This window comes from Mauremys mutica, chromosome 1 (genome assembly GCF_020497125.1).
Source record: "Mauremys mutica isolate MM-2020 ecotype Southern chromosome 1, ASM2049712v1, whole genome shotgun sequence".
In the NCBI taxonomy this organism is placed as follows: domain Eukaryota; kingdom Metazoa; phylum Chordata; order Testudines; family Geoemydidae; genus Mauremys; species Mauremys mutica.
Window position 1 is genome coordinate 17,334,289 of NC_059072.1, and position 14,947 is coordinate 17,349,235.

The 14,947-nt window shown below is 44.0% G+C and overlaps 1 protein-coding gene across 1 annotated transcript in view; it reads right to left on the reverse strand.

The window, feature by feature from the left end:
* FAM107B (family with sequence similarity 107 member B) overlaps positions 1-14,532 on the reverse strand; it is an 89,187-nt gene extending 74,655 nt beyond the window's left edge. The window contains exon 1 of the mRNA XM_044996370.1: positions 14,329-14,532. The gene's annotated coding sequence lies outside the window, so the exon portion shown is untranslated. The remainder of the gene's footprint in view (positions 1-14,328) is intronic.
* Between the last annotated feature and the right edge of the window lie 415 nt (positions 14,533-14,947).

Consider the following 14,947-nt stretch of genomic DNA (forward strand, 5'->3'; position numbering starts at 1 on the left):
TACACCCATGTTGCTTTTCTGTGTCTGCATAATCTTGAGGTTGGAGCAAATGAGGCAACTTAGGAATGGCACAAACTAACTTTCCCTTCTGGGCATTCAACTCAGCAATATGCAGTGTAGAGGTGATACGATCTAGAGTAACAAGCTGTGAGTTGACAGAGGAATCACTAAATTGTGTCAGACTAGTTATCCATCTAGTCCTGCAGCCTGTGGTTGGTACCAGATGTTTCAAAATAAGGTGCAAGAGAGATCACTGGTCTGACCCAGTATGGTCATTATGTTCTACTAACCTGACATTCTGGTTTTAAAAATTAGTACAACAGAAGATCAAAATAGTGAGTATTTAATGCATTTAATATATGCTAACTGATTGATCTCTAAACACAACTGCCTAAATTGCCCATTAGGTACGTTTCTACCTCACTTTTGCCAATTAGCAGTTGGTTTATGCCCTGAAACATAAGATTTTATCTTTCTTGTATATTATCTCATTCTGTTTCCATATAAATGTCTAATCCTTTTAAAAATCCTACTAAATTCACAAAAGTCCAGGGTTCAAATTCTAGCTAGCTTTGCCTCCAATCATATATGGCCTTGGGCAAGCTCTCTGCCTTCATTTCCCCATCTGGAAAATAAAAACAAATAGTTCTCTACTTCAGAGGGATGTTGGGAGGATTAATTTGTATTTGTGCAACTTTCAACATATGCAAAGCTCTATGCAAGTACAAAGTAATGAATACTCTGGTCTACATTCTTTTCTGTTAATAAAGTTATTTGGTGTTTGTAAACCTTGAATACCTTTGTGTTTTCTTTCTGTATATGTGGTTTCCAACACTACATTTCCAAGTCTCTCATTTGAACCAACCATGTTATTCTAAATTGGGTTTGCACATCTTAATTAGGGTGCGTCAGAAAATCTGTGCATTGATTACAGAGAAGTTTAATCTTAAAAATATTCTGAATCATTGTACTTGGCAGCATGTAACTTTTGTCCCCCTTTTGGTCAACAGAATGCTAGTAGCAATAGGAGTGGGAATTCTTTATTTCATTCCTTTTATAGTGATGCCTAATTATCCATACACGACAGGATTTGACTATTATTAGTAGTGCGGTACTTCCCAAGTGCAATCTTTGCCTGATATAACAACATTGTTTTTCAGTGTCTGGGTTTAGAAAGTAAACGTTACATGCTTGTAGTCATTTTGGCAGAAAGCTAGCCAGGTTTCTTTAAAAAAGAAAAAAATCCTATATCAATGACTGATTCTGTAAAGAAAAGAAGAACTCTGAAATCTATAGCGTTTTCAAACATGAATAGTACATCTAAAGGGGCGACAGCATACAGATGGACCTATACTTACCGTATATACAGGGCCGGCTCTAGGTTTTTTGCTGCCCCAAGCAAAAATATTTTTGGCTGTCCCCCGTCCCAGTCCTGGGCTCCCCGCCGCACTCCCTGCTGCCCCAGTACTGGGCTTCCCCCCGCCAGTGCCCTCCCCCCACCCCTCTGCCGCCCAGCCCTGGGCTCCCCCATTCCCCCTCACCAGTGCCCCCCCCACCTTCTGCCGCCCCAGGCCTGGGCTCTCACCCCCGCACCTGCACCCTCCTTCTGCCGCAGCCCTGGGTCACTGGTAACTCGCTCCCAGGGCGGGTCATTCAGCAGGAATTTTGGATGTGCACAAAACACAGACAGGATTGGGTCCCATATGATTACAGAGCTGCAGTAAAGTGGAACAATTTTCAGCTTGTGTGACTGGAGGATATCTGGATGCATATTATAAGACTGTCCTACATAAATGAGGAAAAGTTGAGGTGCCTTTATTATTTTTCTGTTCCACTCTTTCTTTCTATGGAGAATTTGCCAATGCAATATCACTGTCTTCCTTTTAAACAAACAAATAAAAAAAAAGGCAATGGCTGTTGAAAATAGCAATTCCAGTCCTAATAACCACTGGGAAGCATTTCTTGCTCACTTTTATCCTAGTTTTTCTACAGCAAGTTACAGTGGATCAGTATATCTGATTTCGGAGAAATGAAGTAACAGCTGCTCAAACTGAGCTTGAGCACTCCTGAATTTTGAGGTGTTCAAATCTGGAAGGCAGATGCTGGGTGTGGGGTGGGGTGGGGGGGGAGGCTGTGGGCTCCATGAGGGAGCACGGCAGCATGTATGCAGCAGCGTGTCTGGCACGGCGCGGAGCCAGACACGCTGGTCTGAGTGGCACGGTAAGGGGTCTGGGGGGTTGGAGAAGGGGTAGGGAGTTCCGGGGGAGGGGGGGGGCAGTCAAGGGACAGAGAGTAGGCGTGGTTGGATGGGGCAGAGGTTCGGCAGTCAGGGGACAGGCAGCGGTTGGATAGGCATGGGAGTCCCAGAGTTTATCAGGGGACAGGTAGGGGGTGAGATCCTAGGGGGGAAGTTGGGGGGGGGGGTCTCAGGAGGGGGCAGTTGGGGACAAGGAGAAGGGAGGCTTAGATAGGGGATGGGGTCCCAAGGGGCAGTTAGGGGCAGGGGTCCCGGGAGGGGGCAATCAGGGGACAAGGACCAACGGCGCTTAGATAGGGAGTGGGGTCCTGGGGGGCAGTTAGGGGCAGGGGTCCCGGGAGGGGGTGATCAGGGAGCAGGAGGGGTTGGATGGGTTGGGGTTTCTGTGGGGGGCAGTCAGAGGGAGTGGATGGTGGCAGGGTGGAGTGTCCTGTTTTTTGAATGTTAAAATATGGTATCCCTACCATTCACAGCATGCTGCCGCATGATGTCCCCCTCCTTCCTTTCCAGTTGGTAGTGGCAAGGGAATGCTGGGAAATGTAGTTCTTTCCCTGCTCCAGGGCTGGCTCTATAGGCAGGGAGCTAACCAAGGAACTACAGCTCCCAGAGTTCTCAGCTTCCCTGCCACCCCTGCAAATGGGCTGCCCCAAGCAGGTGCTTGCTTTGCTGGTGCCTAGAGCCGCCCCTGAGTATATACCCGTTCATAAGCCGAATATATTTGGTAAAAATGTGACGCATCAAAGAGCGGGGGTCGGCTTATAAATGGGCCTACACACTAAAATTTGATGATTTTAAACTCTATGGAATCATTGAATTGAATAACTAATACACTGTTGTTGTTTAGTTTACCTGGAGCGTCTGCAGGCATGGAGCCCCTCAGCTCCCTGTGGCCACGGTTTGGCGTTCCCAGCCAATGGGAGCTGTGGGAAGAATAACTTGGCAATAGGAAACCATAAGCAGATGATTTTGGAGAGGCACAATGTAAATACCTGAATTACAATTTGGCCAGGATCCCCTTCTCTCTCTCTGTGACATACTTATATGGCCCATCACCACAGTATTTGGGCATCTCACCATCCTTTAATGTATTTTATCCTCACAACTTCCCTTGTGAGGTAGGGAAATACTATTATTTCCATTTCATAGATGAAGAGCTGTGACACAGAGAAATTAAGTGACATGCCCCAAGTTATGCAAGGAGTCTGTGGTGAAGCAGTAAAATTGAACTCAGGTCTCCTGAGTCCCAGGACAATGCCCTAACCACTGAACATAACCCTTCTTCTCTCACAGGAAATGGATTGTAACACCTTTACTATTGCATACAGTGCAATTGTCTCTTTAAAGACAACCAGTGATTGGCACCTTCATCTAGAAGACCCCAGCACCTCTGAACTATTCTCATTAAGTTCCGATGAAGACTGTACAGCGCTACTCATTAAGCTTTGGCACAAGTGGATAGAATCCACAATGGGGGCTAGATTTTCAAAGAAGCTCAGCTCAGTAAATTCCTGGATTTATGAGGTATGAATTTTTGGATTATGCGGCCATAGTGAAAAAAGGGATCACAGAAAATATAAAAACACATCCAGCCTGAACTTACAGGCTGCCTTTTAAAATTCAGCAAAAGTCTCTTTTGTTGATAAGCCACAATTCTACATATGTAGTAAGAAAGTAGAAATGGGCTCAACCTGAAGAGTGGAGACTTGGGTCTGAACTTTCCCAAAACTGAAGGGGGGTTTGGATCAGGCTCATCTCAAATGTCTGATTTGTTGCATAATAGCCCTTTTACAAAACCTTCCACATAAAAATGATTTACATGGACGTTTACTAAGTTTTTCAAAACAGACTGCAAGATTTAAGATAGACGAGACAATATATTAAAATAGCTTACCAAGGTATTATGTGTAATACAAGTGTATTACATACTTGGCATGTTACTAAGCTACTCCATTACATTTTCAGAATCATTCCAGTAGCTCACCAATCCCCACATTTAATTGGAGGATTATTGGCATTCTGTGGATGCGTTCATTCATTCAATCATTCACAAGGAGGGACTGATCACACACATCAAGTGCATTGCAGAGAGAGGAAACACACACCTTACCAGAACACTTCTCAGCTGGATGTTCCTCATAACACAATGCAGCTAGTGGCATCCCTAAAACCTTGTTATGAAGATCTGCAGTATTATGAATGATAGGAAACAATGCTGTTTAAAAAAAAAACACACACACAACAATAACAACAACAGACACACACAAAGTTGGCATGAAATCTTAAGTGACATTCCCTCCAGAATCTAAGCTTAGAAAGTGAAATCCTAGTGAGGTAAATAGAAAGGAGCATAAACACTGCCAAATTAAGTGTAAAAATGTAATAAGAAAAGCCAAAGAGGAATCTGAAGGACGGCTAACCAAAAACTCAAAAGGTAAAAACAAAATGTTTTTTTAAGTACATCAGAAGCAGGAAGCCTGCTAAACAACCAGTGGGGCCCCTGGATGATCGAGATACAAAAGGAGCGCTTAAAGACAATAAAGTCATTGCGGAGAAACTAAATGGATTCTTTGCGTCAGCCTTTACGGCTGAGGATGTTAGGGAGATTCCCAAACCTGAGCCAGCTTTTGTAGGTGACAAATCTGAGGAACTGTCACAGACTGAAGTAGCAAAGAGTCCTGTGGCACCTTATAGACTAACAGACATTTTGGAGCATGAGCTTTCGTGGGTGCTCCGAAACGTCTGTTAGTCTATAAGGTGCCACAGGACTCTTTTACAGATCCAGACTAACACAGCTACCCCTCTGATACTTGACCGATTGAAGTGTCACTAGAGGAGGTTTTGGAATTAATCGATAAACTCAACATTAACAAGTCACCAGGACCAGATGGCATTCACCCAAGAGTTCTGAAAGAACTCAAATGTGAAGTTGCCGAACTATTAACTATGTTTTGTAACCTGTCCTTTAAATCGGCTTCTGTACCCAATGACTGGAAGATAGTTAATGTAATGCCAACATTTAAAGAGGCGATCCCGGCAATTACAGACCAGTAAGTCTAACATCAGTACCAGGCAAATTAGTTGAAACAATAGTAAAGAATAAAATTGTCAGACACATAGAAGAACATAAATTGTTGGGCAAAAGTCAACATGGTTTCTGTAAAGGGAAATCGTGTCTTACTAATCTATTAGAGTTCTTTGAAGGGGTCAACAAACACGTGGAAAAGGAGGATCCAGTGGACAGAGTGTACTTAGATTTCCAGAAAGCCTTTGACAAGGTCCCTCACCAAAGGCTCTTATGTAAATTAAGTTGTCCTTTCATGGGTTGAGAACTGGTTAAAAGACAGGGAACAAAGGGTAGGAATAAATGGTAAATTCTCAGAATGGAGAGGGGTAGCTAGTGGTGTTCCTCAAGGGTCAGTCCTAGGACCAATCTATTCAACTTAATCATAATCCAGTTCTAGGAGATAGGTACATCTCCAATTATTATTATTATTATTATTATTATAAATGATCTGGAGAAAGGAGTAAAAAGTGAGGTGGCAAAGTTTGCAGATGACACTAAACTGCTCAAGATAGTTAAGACCAAAGCAGACTGTGAAGAACTTAAAAGATCTCACAAAACTAAGTGATTGGGCAATAAAATGGCAAATGAAATTTAATATGGATAAATGTAAAGTAATGCACATTGGAGAAAATAACCTCAACTATACATACAATATGATGGGGGCTAATTTAGCTACAATGAATCAGGAAAAAGATCTTGGAGTCATCGTGGATAGTTCTCTGAAGACGTCCACGCAATGTGCAGAGGCAGTCAAAAAAAGCAAACAGGATGTTAGAAATCATTAAAAAGGTGATAGAGAACAAGACGGAGAATATATTATTGCCCTTATATAAATCAATAGTATGCCCAATCTTGAATACAGTGTACAGATATGGTCTCCTAATCTCCTCAAAAAAGATATACTGGCATTAGAAAAGGTTCAGAGAAGGGCAACTAAAATGATCAGCGGTTTGGAACGGGTCCTATATGAGGAGAGATTAAAGAGGCTAGGACTTTTCAGCTTGGAAAAGAGGAGACTAAGGGAGGGATATGACAGAGGTATATAAAATCATGAATGATGTGGAGAAAGTGGATAAGGAAAAGTTATTTACTTATTCCCATAATACAAGAACTAGGGGTCACCAAATGAAATTAATAGGCAGCAGGTTTAAAACAAATAAAAGGAAGTTCTTCACACAGCGCACAGTCAACTTGTGGAACTCCTTGCCTGAAGAGGTTGTGAAGGCTAGGACTATAACAGCATTTAGAAGAGAACTGGATAAATTCATGGAGGTTAAGTCCATTAATGGCTATTAGCCCGGATGGGTAAGGAATGGTGTCCCTAGCCTCTGTTTGTCAGAGGGTGGAGATGGATGGCAGGAGAGAGATCACTTGATCATTACCTGTTAGGTTCACTCCCTCTGGGGCACCTGGCATTGGCCACTATCAGTAGACAGGATACTGGGCTAGATGGACCTTTGGTCTAACCCAGTACGGCCATTCTTATGTTCTGAGTGGTATCTAGCTAGTTCTTTCATTTTACAAGCAATGACAGTGTTGCTTTTAGTTGCTGGAAATTTACAGAAGTATCTTTGTACATCCTTCCAATTCAATTATGTGTAAGGAAACATTCCCTAAGTGACATACAAAAGGGGAACAATAGCTTTGTACTTTTTTGCTACTATTAAGGCAGCCTGAATTTTTTTGGGTTGGACGGGAGGGGGAAGAGAATTGGTCATCTTTTACATTAGAAATCTAGCTCTTATCTAGCCTGTTTTTTCTTGAAATATAGGGACAACTGGAGAACTAATAAGTCTAGGACATCACAGGCACAAAAGGAAGGTGAAACCTGGTTAATTGAGAAGGGAAGTAATTTTTATTAGGATTTTGCATTCCTATTAACGTCCATTTGACTCTAAGGCCCGAGAAACAGTTAGAAGAAAAGCGCTTTTGTTAAAGGATGGTCACTCTCACTCCTTCACTTAAAGCCATAGGGCCCAATCCTGTAAACACAAAAACCACGTAAGTAACTTTTCATACACATGTAGTCCCACGGGATTTAGGACTCATCTTAGTAAAGATCCTCATGCACAAGCATGCAGGACCGGACCCTAAGAATTGCTCGCAAGGGGTATATCTAGAGAATCCAGACCTTTCCAGCATGATGAGAGATGACCAGATTTGACATTACTGATATTTCTAAAAGTGAACATTTTTAAAACACCCTTGAAAATATCTTTCAGGCCTCCTTATACATCAAAAAGAAGCAAACCAAAAGGTACAAACAAAACCAATTTTCCCCCTCATCTGTGTTCCTGTATTTGGAACTGTCAGAAGAAAAACTGAATTCCAAATTTCTGGCAGTTCTTGCTGGGCAATTGTGTGTGTTGGGGTGGGAGGGTAGCAAGCCGGGTTTTTTTTAAAAAATATAAGTTGTTTTCAGTACATTATTCAGTATAGCTCTCCTTCAAGGATAAGTTGCCTTGGAAACCTTCTGAATGAAGGGCACCATATAATGCAAAATTATCATAATCCAAACTGACCCAAAATAAAAAAATAAAATCCTGATGCTGCAAGTGAATATTGGTCTCCTGACTCAGTTACTTCATGAACTGACCTCCAAAAGACAACTGGATCCCATCCTGCATCTCAGGGAAAGCACACAGACATGATTAACCACCTACACTCTTCCTTGAAGTGCCTTATGGGGCACAACTAAAGCAGAAAACGTAGAGGAGGACTTTAGCAAGTTAACAGGACTGTTCAGTAAATCATCCATTTCCCTGGTGGCACTTAGAAGGAAACTGAGGCAGCAAAGACTTTTTCCATAAGAAGGGCCATACTGGGTCAGACCAAAGGTCCATGTAGCCCAGTATTCTGTCTTCCGACAATGGCCAATGCCAGGTGCCCCAGAGAGAATGAGCAGAACAGGTAATCATCAAGGCATCCATCCCGTTGCCCATTTTCAATTTAAATAGCAAGTCAATCTATATAGGATTTATTTTTAAGTGCTGCTCAGCAACCTAACCTACCAGTCTTCTTAGCGTATGCGCAATGTGCCTCAGGCGGCACGTGACCAGGATTCATCAACTAATTTGGTCTGCTGGTTAGATCATTAGCTTCCCCAGCCCGTGCCGGGTACTGATAGGGAGTACGACACGAACGCTGATCCATGCCCCCTGACTGCCAAATTTCGCTTGGTCCAAAACAGGTTCCTTGCCTTCCTGAGCTACCTGACAATAAGATTTCCACTTTACTTTGAATCTGAATTCGAAAGGTAACTAAACAATTTTGATCCCCATTCTTAAGTGCTTTGCTTGGCAGGGGTCCAACAGCACATCAGAAAGTGTAAATTAACGCCTTAGAATCATTTGTGTACAGAAATATCATACATACATGCCAGCCTAGATCTAGGTTGTGTTTATGTACAGCAGAACATTCCTGACCCACTTCTTGTCACGTCCTCTTAAATACCCAGGGATGTTAATTCTATTTTATTATTTTCAGTAGAACAAAGGACAGTGTATATACATGAGGTCACATGAATGCCTATTTACTGTACACACAAGGCATTGAAAGAATCATGCCATTATCTCCCGCTCAGAGAAACAGACTCTCCCCAGAACCCTCCCTCTCATCAAAAAATACTTTAGTGGATGTTATCACTATGAGCTACCTCTGACTAGCACAGCCTCCTTCTGGAGCAGATGCAACTGGACTCCACGTATTAGCTAGTCCCAGCTGGCACAGGGGTGGTGAAGGCAGTGTCCTTCACCAGAGGGGGAAACCCCTTAATATTCAAAACAAAGTTATGGGCATGAAGGGAAACCAACAATTATATTAAGCTGTTTCAAGGATCAAATATATATCACGGAAACAAATGTACTTTGACCGCGAAGCTGAGAGACCAATCATTCCACACTCACCCATTGAGTATACTCCCCGAGTTGTCCTGTAGATTTCAGATTCTTAACCTCTTGTATTGTCTAAGGGTGAAATTCACCCAGGCACAGAGGACCAAAACAATTCCCCATCTCCCCACTTTGAGGCTGAGTGTGGGATAGGGGAGAAGCCACTGGTGAAACCATTGAACCTTCCCAACAGTCAGAACCTCTTCCACACCCTTTCATGCCACAGAGCAGTTTCCCATGTGCATTGTGCCAAAGGCCAGCAATGGTAGCTAGCTAGGATATCCCAGAGGAGGGAAATACAGAATCTGCAATACATCATGGAAGCAAAGGTGCTTCCTATAGGTTGGTATAAAGACATGGGAAAGAGAGGGGAGGAATTTCTCTTCCTCAACTGCATGAACCCTGGTTTCTTGGACTATGTGAGTAAAATGAATTTCACCCTCAATTCCTGACTGCCTTGTTTCTCCCTTTCACTGAGAGCATGCACCTGTGCATTCTTTAACACCATGAAACTGAAATGTTAGAAAATAATGTATGAAAAACCAAGAAGTGAGACATTCAGTTTACTGTGTAGTCCTTGCCCTGGTTGTGAAACTACAATTATGGACACATCTGCCTAGGCTTATGATGGACTACAGGCCTCGTTCTGAATCTAAAGCAAGCCAGATTCGGCTCAGTATTAGAATGTAAACTCCACTAGGCCATCAGAAACACTGGCATGCTTACTACTTCCTTTACCCTACTCTGGATTTGTGACAGCCTGAGATGTTCTTTTTAAAAAACAAAAAATTATAGGGCCCACTGGGGGTTCTACACGCACAGCAGCCAAATCCCTTTTGGATTATTCATTTATAATCACCAGCTGGAAGCCTGACACTAAAAATCTGCTCCCTCATCAAAAAGTCTTTTCTGCATTGCATTTACACACAGACTTGTTATTGTAGGGTTGTGCTAAACAATACATTCAGGATTACATGAATTTTACCCACAGAACTGCCAACTACCAATCTTGATGCTGTAAGAAAATGTTGTTTTCGACTTTAGTAATTTGTGGATTTGTGGATAATCTAAGCATTATACCCAGATGTACAGATACTCTTTTCTTAACCAGTGTATTATATAATTTTTTAACATTAGCTTTAATAAAATTTCTAGTCATTAAGCAAACAAAGAGCCCTGATAGGAGATTCCAAGAGGTTTTCAGGTTACAGTTAGAGAGGAAGTATTGGTTTGGTCAAACCACGTTCTTCCCCTCTCACAGATGTCAGGACTCTTCTGCTGTCAAGCTGAGTTAATCTTCATGCTATTTCCCTTGTGTAGGAAGTCAGTGACTCAGTTCCCCACTACCACACACTTTATGTGTTCATTAACACTGACGCAAAGCAGGTGCAAAACCCAATGAGAGTGGTAGTGTGTTACACCCAGGAAGTGACCACACATAGTGCCAGGCAGTGGAGTGGCTCTTTTCCTAAGATTTTGAACAGAATCAGGTTTGTGTGTTGAGATTAGGGTGAGTCTCCCACCTATACACCCATTTCATATTCTAGAGGTTTCTCCTGGTTTTATGGCCTCTCTACCAAAGGCCCACATAAATGTGTACCTTAGATAACTACATACACCACAATTAACTGGCATCAAATCCCAATGAAAAAGTGGTTTTCATGCCCCTCTGCTCACTCAGTCTTGACCATGTCTCTTTGTTCACTCCTCATGGTTTGTAGAGAGAGAAAAGGATTGTCCAGTGGTTAGGACATCAGCCTAAGACTTCGAAGACCTGCTCCACCACCAATTTCCTCTGTGACATTGGGTAAGTCATTTAGTTTCTTTGCATTTCAGTTTCCCATGGGGAAAAATAGCACTTTCCTATTCCACAGGGATGTTGTGAGGATCAATAAGTTAAAAGACTGTGAGGTGCTCAAACACTTCATTAAGGGAAGGCCATATAAGTAGGCCTTTTCCATTTAGCTTAGGATTCTCAGCCACACTGTTACATCCTTCCATATTTCCCTCCCTTCCTGTAGCTAACATACAAAAATACCTGCTGACTGTTTCTTCCTCTGCTCCATCTTCGTAGATCGCTTTTCTGCCTCTGCTCTTATGAAGAACACTGTACCCAACTCTGTAAACCAATACTGCTCCTTGACCTTGCTGAGAAGCATCGATACCTTATATGCATCATGCTATACAAAAATACATTGAATTGCACCTTTGACTTACTCACCCAAACTGTTCTAAGCCTGGCTGTTACATTAGGCAATTTTATTTAAAAAATTTGCCACCTTAGCAAATGTACACAGACTTTGCTATCACATGAATCATCTTGTAAAAATAAGTTACATATGCGTTTTCTTGGGACAGCAAAAGACATTCAGAACTTCAGCTGCGATCAAGTTCTTAACTTACCAAAGTGTGGACTGTTACCAGCAGGTGGTTCAGTACAGTCAGCAATCTCAAAAATTGTAAGCGTTCAAGGTAAGCTGGTTTTGAGAGGAGCCAAGCTCCACTACTTTTTCTGAATTAAGAAAGATGCCAAGACTGGAAAAGTGAGATAGCAAGTAAACAGAAATAAGGGAAAGTAAGTTAAGAGAATTAGCGGGTCTCATCAGATGACTCTCCAGCACGGTTCACTACTTTACTGTTTATTAGGTATTACCAGAATACAAATAATTAATAATACCTGAGCACTAATGATAATATTTAAAAAATTAACTCTGAATTTCTTGGATCATGTAAATGAAAGTCAGACTTAACATGCCGAAATCATCTATGGTGGGACTTTTTAAAAAGTAAATAGTTAGACTGCTGCTCCAACTGCCTTCACAGTATCCCATGAGATCCACAAGCAACTACTCAAGTTAACACAATGTTCTTCCATGCCAATATGACTCTGCCAAGCCCACTGCTAGCAGCAGCACAGAAGTAAGGATGGTATGCTATTGTCATCCTTACTTCTGCGCTGCTGCCTTCAGAGCCAGGCCCTCAGTCAGCAGCCACCACTCTCCGGAAACCCAGCTCTGAAGGCAGCAGTGTAGAAGGGTGGCAGGGTATGGTATTGCCATCTTTACATCTGCACTGCTGCCGGCGTGGCGCTGCCTTCAGAGCTGGGTGCTGGGCTAACAGCCGCCACTCTCCGGCCACCCAGCTCTGAAGACAGAAGTAAGGCTGGCATGATATGATATTACCACCCTTACTTCTGTGCTGCTGCTGGCGGGACACTGCCTTCACAGCTGGGTGCCCACTCAGTATCTGCCGCTCTCCACCCAGCTCTGAAGTGCAGAAGTAAGGGTGGCAATACTATGATCCTCCCTCCCGCACCAATAACCTTGTAACCCTCCTGGAACTCCCTTTTGGTCAGGACTCCTAATGTGAGAAATGCTGGTTTCCCCCATGAAATCTGTATAGTATAGGGTAAAAGCACACAAAAGACCAGATTTCACAGAAGGAGACCAGCTTTCATGGTCCGTGACGCATTTTTCATGGCCGTGAATTTGGTAGGGCCCAAGCTATATCATTCAGAAATACCTCTCTCTTTATTATGTTTTAATTTTACTATACCAAGTCTCAGTGAAACCAAATGTTCATGTGTTCCTCTCCCATCGCTGAGAGTTTGCTATAAACATATATGCACGTATACGGATACTAAACTTCAGGCATGAGATTCATTACACAGAACTGAGATCCTGTGCCTTGTCCCACAAACCCTAACAATCCAGCCAAGCACACATGTACAGTATACTAGTCAGACTATATATATGTGATGACACAATATCAAATGATGTAACAGAAGTAAAAACTTTACATGTAAAGTTATATATATCCTTCCCCCTACCATCTCTAAATCAAATGAATACACAGATTTTTATTAGCAAAAATACATCTGGGCTGTAACTTTTGTACAGGGTTTTAACCCAAAGCACTATGAAAATCTAGTAAATTACAGCCGCAAGGCCTCTAAGGGAAATTCTGACAAAATCATAAGCTGTAAGAGTTGGAACCAAGGAGAGAGAAAAAGAAAGAACAACTGTCTGTGGTTTGCTACACAATTTTTTACCGGAGGTTTGGTATGACTGGCCCAGGACATTCACAGCCCATCCCCCTATCCATCAAAATTACAAGGCTGAACGCTATTTTCACATTTTAAAAAGGCAGCCAATATAGGGAACAATTCTGCAATGCTAAGATGATCTAATAGGTCTTGCCTAGCATCTCTGATTGTCTACCCAAGGACACATACATACATTCCTAGACATGTTAGACGTCTGTGAATAATGGAAAGAGGATGCAAGCAGCACACACCTTCCTTTTAGCAGGCAGAAGTTGTATGGCACAGCAATGAACTGTTAACACAGAAAAGAGGCTCTGGAAAGAGACTCAGGAAATAGTCACGAGAAGGAGAAGTTACTTCGGAGACACATGCTGGCGAACAAAGATACCCCACAAGCTCAAAAAAAGCGTGGAAGCCAAATGCAAGGAAAACCTACCATTATCTGGAAAAGCACATAACCGTTCTGCTCCAGATTAAAAATGCCTCATGGCCAAGAACCCTGATTTCAGACCCAGATTTAGGTCAGTATCTGTCCAGGGAACCACATGATTCACTGAGCACGATGCATCCTTCCTTTTAAAGGAACAATTAACTCTCCGTGGGGCTGTTTTCTTTTAATGGCACTTCAGAAAAACCCTACAACCGAGGCACACGGACCCCCTCGTTTTCTCTCTGCCTCCCCCCCCCCCGCCCAGCTCCTCTGACTGAACCCTACGGCATCTGCACCCCACACGGGGCTGCCAGAGGGAACTTTTCCTCACTGGAAGCCCCAGAGCTGCCGCTTCCCTGACTCACACGAGCAGATTTCCAGCACAAGGCGGCGGGGAGGGGGGGGCGGTTTAAATATCTGTCTTTGCTGTTCATTAAGTTAGAACAATTTGGGAAGGGGGGGTGGTTCCCTCTCCCCCCGAGGCCCTGAGCCTCTCTTTAGAGAACAAAACCCTAAAACCCCTGCGTTTTATTCCCCCCCCCCCCAATTCCCCCAGCGAATGCACACACCCCACCAGCCCCCAGCAGAGCGTCTTTGTGTGCAATGCAAAGGAGCGAGCGAGCCCCAGACACAAACACCTACCTCGCCCCTCTGGGCGGCTCTGCCCCCGAGCTGCCACAAAGGAACCTTCCTCCCCAGCCGCTGCCGCGCTCCGCCCTGCGCCCCGGGAGAGGCGCTTCCACGCGCGGCGGTGTCTGCAGCTCCTGCCACACGCGCTCGCGCAGCCCCTCCGGCTCGTGCTGCTGCTGCCGCCGCGCCGCCCGCACACCCAGGCAAGCCCTGACTCCTGCCTGCACGGGGCGGGGGAGCTGGAGGGGGCTGGCTGCTGAGTCACAGCTCCTCCCCCTCGGCTCCCCGCCCAGCTGGCGGTGCTGTGGCTCTGCACCTCGCCAGCCAGCCAGCGCCTCCTTTGTTGTCAGGGTCCCTGGCAGGAGGAGAAGGGGTCTGCAGGGAGGGGTGGGTTCACTCGCTGCTGTGGGTTTCCCAAGAAGGGAGCTAGTGGGGGTGAGAGAGGGTTGTGTGGGGGAGGGAGGGAGTTGGGTCTAAGTGCCTGAGCCCAACGCACAGTGCCCCCTGTGGTGCCTGGAGCCGCCCCTGCCCACACCTCACTGCCCTTGTGTGACTGGGGATGCCCCTGTGGCTAAGAGAGCAGGAGATGCATTGTGCTGGGGTTAGGCCAGGAGACGGCTTGTTGCATGGT